Source organism: Zootoca vivipara, chromosome 5 (genome assembly GCF_965207765.1).
Source record: "Zootoca vivipara chromosome 5, rZooViv2.hap1.1, whole genome shotgun sequence".
NCBI lineage: Eukaryota > Metazoa > Chordata > Lepidosauria > Squamata > Lacertidae > Zootoca > Zootoca vivipara.
The window spans coordinates 96835104-96841254 of NC_142588.1; positions in this window are offsets into that span (position 1 = coordinate 96835104).

Genomic DNA, 6151 nt, shown 5'->3' on the forward strand with positions numbered 1-6151 from the left:
TGTGGGAGGCGGCACTTACCGCGGGGCCTGGTCTGTAGCGCACCCAAGCCACGCATCTTTCCTGGGAGTGATGCGGTGGCTCAGGGGCCCGTGCTGCCCAAAGTGGCAGCGTGGGGCTTGCGTCCACCAGGTGGACTCCATGGGCAGCTCGTCACGCCGCCCCGTGGGCAGATTGTGCCCCTGCGTAAAGCCAGCTTGCTCGGCAGGGAGGGTGTGCCTATTCCACGCATTTTGCAAAGAACATACCTAGCATCAAGGGAAAGCTCAGTTGCTGGCCACAATGGCTCTGTTCTGCCTCCACCAGGGGCGGAGCAGCGGGGGGCGTTAAGCCTGGGGGGGGGGGATGTCCAGGGCCGGTGCTAGGTTTTTTTGCGCCCTAGGCGAGATCACCTTCTGCCCCGACCAATCATATTTCAAACATGGGTATATATAAGTAGGCATATATAGGATTGCACTGTAAGCCGGCCCTTCTCTCACTTTCCTGGGAGTAAGTCCCATTGGACTCAGTGAGACTTACTTCTGAATAGAAATACTTGAACAAGCGTTTGCTGGGTCTGACTTTTGAGTAGACATGCAGGAGATTGTGTCCGCATCAGCAACCCGATAGCAAACACCTACGTGCGGCATCTCTCCCTCCTACGCAAGCTAATTTTGGGGAAAGCCCCCCCCCCATTTCCACGGGGCGCCTCTCCCACCGGCCCTTTCTGCCTGAGGCTGCGCTGAGCCGGCCCCGCACACAAGGTGGCGCTTTGAGGCCCCGTCTGGCAGCCATCAGGGGCTGGGAGGTGACGGATCCGAAATGCCGCGCTTGCGTGCAGGAGCAGCGGCAGCGTAGGCGGAGAGGTGGCTTCAGAGGCTAAAGGTCCTTAGAGCGAGTAGCAGCAGCAGTGGCAGCAGCAGCGCCCGTGGGAGCCTATGCTTTGTCACCAAGATGCCGGCTGTCTTCATCTCCAACATCTCCGACAATTGTAAGCGTGGCAGCCCCGGATGAGGCTGACCAGCGCCCCCTCCATTTTGGCGCCCTAGGCAACTGCCTAGTTCGCCTTAATGGATGCGCTGGCCCTGGGGGTGTAATGGCGCCTGCCTCCCTGCCCCGCCCCTGGGGGGCCGCTGGCATGCGGGGGCTCCACGGTGTTCCGCATGCACTCGGCGGCCCTTACGGGGTGCTGCTCTCCCACGGCACCCCTTAATGGGCCGCCATTTGCAAGCAGCGCTCCGTGGAGCCGCTGCACGCCAGCGGCACCCCGAGCGGGCTGCGCAAGTGCCAAATCTAGCGCATGTGCAGTCAGCACAACCCCGAACAAATTCCTATGCCCCACAAACAACCCATAGATGCATTTTAAATAAAAGGACACATTCTACTCGTGTAAAAACACGCTGATTCCTGGACCGTCCGCGCGCCGGATTAAGAAGGCGATTGGGCCGCATCCGGCCCACGGGCCTTAGGTTGCCTCCCCCTGCCTTAGCCTCTCTACCAGCGAGTTGAGGGCGGGCGACCCACCCATTTGGTTTCTGGGCACAGAGCTGCTGCCTTTGTTTCCTCAATGGCCCATTGCCTCACCAGGAAGCTACCCTGGCTGTTCCAGGAATTAGAGGGGGGCCCAGGCACATAGCCCACCTGCCTGCCCCCCAAACACATTAAAAATATGCTTAGATGCACCTGGTTGATTCTTCTCAGGCTTGAGCTGGCTCTGTGGCAACAGAAAAAAATGGAACCTTGGGATTCTAGCAATAGCCTAGTTTTCATAACGATTGCCACAAATGGACTTGAGCGGCTGACTTTCTCCTTTCCCTGCCTTGCAGCACCTGGCGATGGAGGAGCCAGAAGAGGAAAACATTCTCCAGGGCTGCCTGAAATTGACTCTCTCTTGCTATTGCCTTTATCTTTTTGTACACACTGGTCTCTACCATCATTTATTGTGCTTTCTTTTGTCCTTTGAAGTCTGTTGCTGAGCCATGAAATTTAGATGGGCTGGAAAAAGTAATTTTCCTGGCGTGCAAGGCATTGCAAAGGAGGAAGGCAGATGCCATGGGAGGAAACTTGGAGAAGTTGTCTTCAGTGGGAGTTTGAAAATGCCACACATACAAATGAACGCATGTAGAGCCTGCTGGGTCAGACCAAAAGGGGGCCCATCTAATCCAGCATCCTGTTCTCACAATGGCCAACCAGATGCCTGTGGGAAACCCGCAATCAGGATTTGAACACAAGACCACACTCTCCCCTCCAATAGTTTCCAATAGGCTTCCAAAAGCATTGCTGCGTGGAGGCAGAGCATAGCCATCGGGGTTAGCAGCCATGGATGGCCTTATTCGCCATTCATTTGTCAAATCCTCTTTTAATAACAAAGAAAGATCAATAAGTAACTTTTTCAACTTTCAACCGCCTGCAGAAAACTTTTCTCTTCCGCCAGGCCTGTACAGGAAATCAAGCACACATATTTCCACAATAGTTAATTGATGCCTGATTTAAACCTTTTAATATGGTTTTTGTTATATGGTTTTATGTGCTACTTTTGAAAGTTTTTTTTATGACCAATAAAATTAAAACTGAAAAAACCTTGAGGTATATGCTTTCCTAGACTCAAACCCACTTGGACAGATGCATGAAATGAAATTTAAGTTGCCAAAGGAAAAAAGCAGAAGTTGGTAGCTGAATGGCAGAGAGTTGTAAAAATTCCAGCCAGTGGTAATTTAGAGTTTAAATGTAAATGAAATAGGCACACCTGGATGCCTCTGGGTGTCTGGGAACCATTCACAAGAATCAGTCACAGATAGCACAGGACATCAAGGCACTGGTAAGCAAACCAACCCATTGCAGAGTGATAAAAAATGCTTTCTCCCAATTTAACCCTCAGCTGCTGGCATTTAACTTGTCCGTGAATGGTAATTCAACTGTTTTCCCTCTTAGTCTTCCTTTGAAGTTCCTTGTGCCAGAACAGCCACCTGAAAACCAGTTACAGAGTCTCCTGGGAGGTCGAAATATTCTCCCACTTTCTGATGTCAGATTCGGGTCCGTTTATTCTGTCCCATGTAGAACACAGAAGGGCGTTGCTGGCAGTGGAGAGCACAAATCACACTGGAAGACAAGCAGGTGAATGTGCTGTGGGTGACAGGCAAGGGCCATAGCTCAGCGCTTTCAGCATCTGCTCTGCATGCAGAAGGTGCAAATTCAATCCCCGGCCTCCTCTCAGTCTCCTTTCCCCCTGGCTGAACTCCTTCACCCGTTCTTCACAAGGCTTGGTTTCCATACCTTTAATCATCATGGTCGGCCTCCTCTGCACACCTTCCAGCTTGTCAACATCCTTCTTAAATTGCGGTGCCCAGAATTGGACACAGTTTTCCAGGTGTGGTCTGACCAAGGTAGAATCACGTTAGCCTTTTTTTCTGCTTCATCACACTGTTGACTCATGTTCAGCTTGTGGTCCACCAAGACCCCGAGATCCTTTTCACGTGTACTTCTAGTAAGCCAGGTGTCTCCCATCTTATATTTGTTCAGCTGATTCTTCCTGCCTAAGTACAGATCCTTTCATTTGTCCCTATTGAAATGCAATCTGTTCATTTCAGCCCAGTTCTCCAATCTGTTAAGGATACCTTGAATCCCGATTCTGTCTTCTGCAGCATTACCTATCCCTCCCAGTTTGGTGTCATCTGCAGATTTGATGAGTCTCCCCTCAATTCCTTCATCCAAGTTGTTTATAAAGTCATTGAACAACAATGGGCCCAGGACAGAACCCTGCGGCACCCCTCTTGCCACTTTCCCCCAGGATTAAATGTGTTGGGGGGGGGCAACACATTGTATTTATATATAGTAATAGGAATTAATTGTTTATATACTGTCCATCTGACACAATTGCCCCAGCCACTCTGGGAACTAGCTCTCAACAAAAAAGAGTAAAAACACAATACAATACAATACAATACTTGTTGCTATGTATTTTGTGTTTTAAACCAAGGGCAGTATATAAATGTTAACAACAACAGGTGGTTTGTCATCTCTTTTGGGGCTGTGTACACACACATCCCCTTTTGGGGCTGTGTACACACACATTAGGGACCCAGGTGGCGCTGTGGGTTAAACCACTGAGCCTAGGGCTTGCTGATCAGAAGGTGGGCGGTCCGAATCCCTGCAACGGGGTGAGCTCCCGTTGCTCGGTCCCAGCTCCTGCCAACCTAGCAGTGCGAAAGCACATCGAAATGCAAGTAGATAAATAGGAACCGCTACAGCGGGAAGGTAAATGGAATTTCCGTGTGCTGCTCTGGTTTGCCAGAAGTGGCTTTGTCATGCTGGCCACATGACCTGGAAGCTGTACGCCGGCTCCCTCGGCCAATAATGTGAGATGAGCGCGCAACCCCAGAGTCGGTCACGACTGGACCTAGTGGTCAGGGGTCCCTTTACCTTTACCTTTACACACACATAGCCTCTGAACACACATAGATCCATAACAATACCAGTAACCAATGGCAAACTGCAGGGATATTATTAAAAAGAGATGGACAGGAAGAGATTTTTTTTTTTTGACTGCCTTCCAGCTGCGCACACACCCGCCTCCCGGTTGGGCTCCGAAGCGCGGACTCGCTCAAGGCTGCCTGCCCGGAAAAAGGCTGCGCGCGCACCTCCGCCTCTCAGCTGATGGGGGGGGAGCGGCAGGAGCGCCCGGACAGCTGTCCCTCGGAGCCCGAAAAGCACCGCAAACTGCAGCCAAGGACCTGGATGGGAAACAAAAGGAAGGGCAGCGCGATCGGCGGCGCTCGGAAGGATCGAGCAGGAGCGGCCAGCTGCGGCGACCCGGCGAGCAGCGAAGCCCCGGCGGGAGGGATGCAGCAGAGAGAGGAAGCTGCCAATGCTGCCGCGCCGCTTTAAATGGCTGTAAGCCCCGCCCTCAGGGCGGCCCTATTGGCCAGCCCGAGTCCTGGCGCGGCAGCAGGGATAGGCTTGCCGCGAGGAGCGGGTCCCGCCCCCCGCCAAGTCTCCCCTCCCGGAGGAGGAGAGATCTAGAGCAGCGTTTCTCAACCCACTAGTGTGCCGAGAGACGCTGGCTGGTGTGCCGCGACGAGAAGGGCAATTTGCATTGTCACGTGCCTGGCGGCCGCCAATAAACATCACTTACCCGCCGGAAAGCAATATTTGGCAAGTGTTTCTTACAGTCATAATTATAATATAGGGCGGCACAGAGTTAATTTTTTTAACTTTTTAAATGGTGGTGTGCCTCGTGATTTTTTTCACAGAACAAGTGTGCCGTGGCCCAAAAAAGGTTGAGAAACACTGATCTAGAGATCTTCTCCCAGTTTCCAGCCATTCTAATGGTCCACGAGCCAGAGCAGAGCCTGCAGTCTGTTGCTGCTCCTCGCTTGGCGGTTCTGGCAGAAGCGATGAGTTGCATGAAGAGGCTCGAGAGAGGCAAGTGCAAACGCAGAAGGAGGCTCCTCCCAGAGATGCGAGTTGCTGCCATTTCTCTGGACCCGCTTGTCTGATCAAATTCAGAATGGAGGAGAGGTTCCCCCTGAGAAAGTTTAGCAGCTGAACTCTTCCCTATCATCAAGCAATGACTTTCATTTTGCTCTGCGATCTCAACAGACCTCTCGGTTCAACTGGCCATGGTGCGCCAGCAGCTGAAGCAACGAAAGGAAAAACCTCAATGCGCTTCACCAAGATCTGGATTCCGCCAGCAGCTCCCGCTCCTTTGGCTGCTTTAATTAATGAAAATTGCATTCCAGAAGGCTCCTCAGGCCACAAGGCTCTGGCTCTGGTTGCCGAAGCAATATATTGACCCCTGCTCCTGTGCTGTTAGAAGCTGCGGTATCCGCAGGCCTTATCAGATGAGAACACTTGGTCATTTTTGCAGACAGCGGTTGCCAAAGAGCACAGGAGCAAACCATGAAGGGTTTTACTTGGTCAGTTGGCAACTCTAGCTCTGACCAGCATAAACATTGGGGAAATGAAGGAGACTGAGCGGGGCTGCTGTGTACAGCAAGAAGTGACTGCTATATATGGGCAAGATTGTGTACACACCATACTTTAAAACCACATTGAAAGTGTGCACATCCTAAGAACTCTGGAACTGTAGTTTGTTAAAGGTGTTGCTCTGTGGAGTAAACTACAGTTCCCTGGGAGCAGGAATATGCTTTAAAGGCATGGCATAGATGCAGCCTA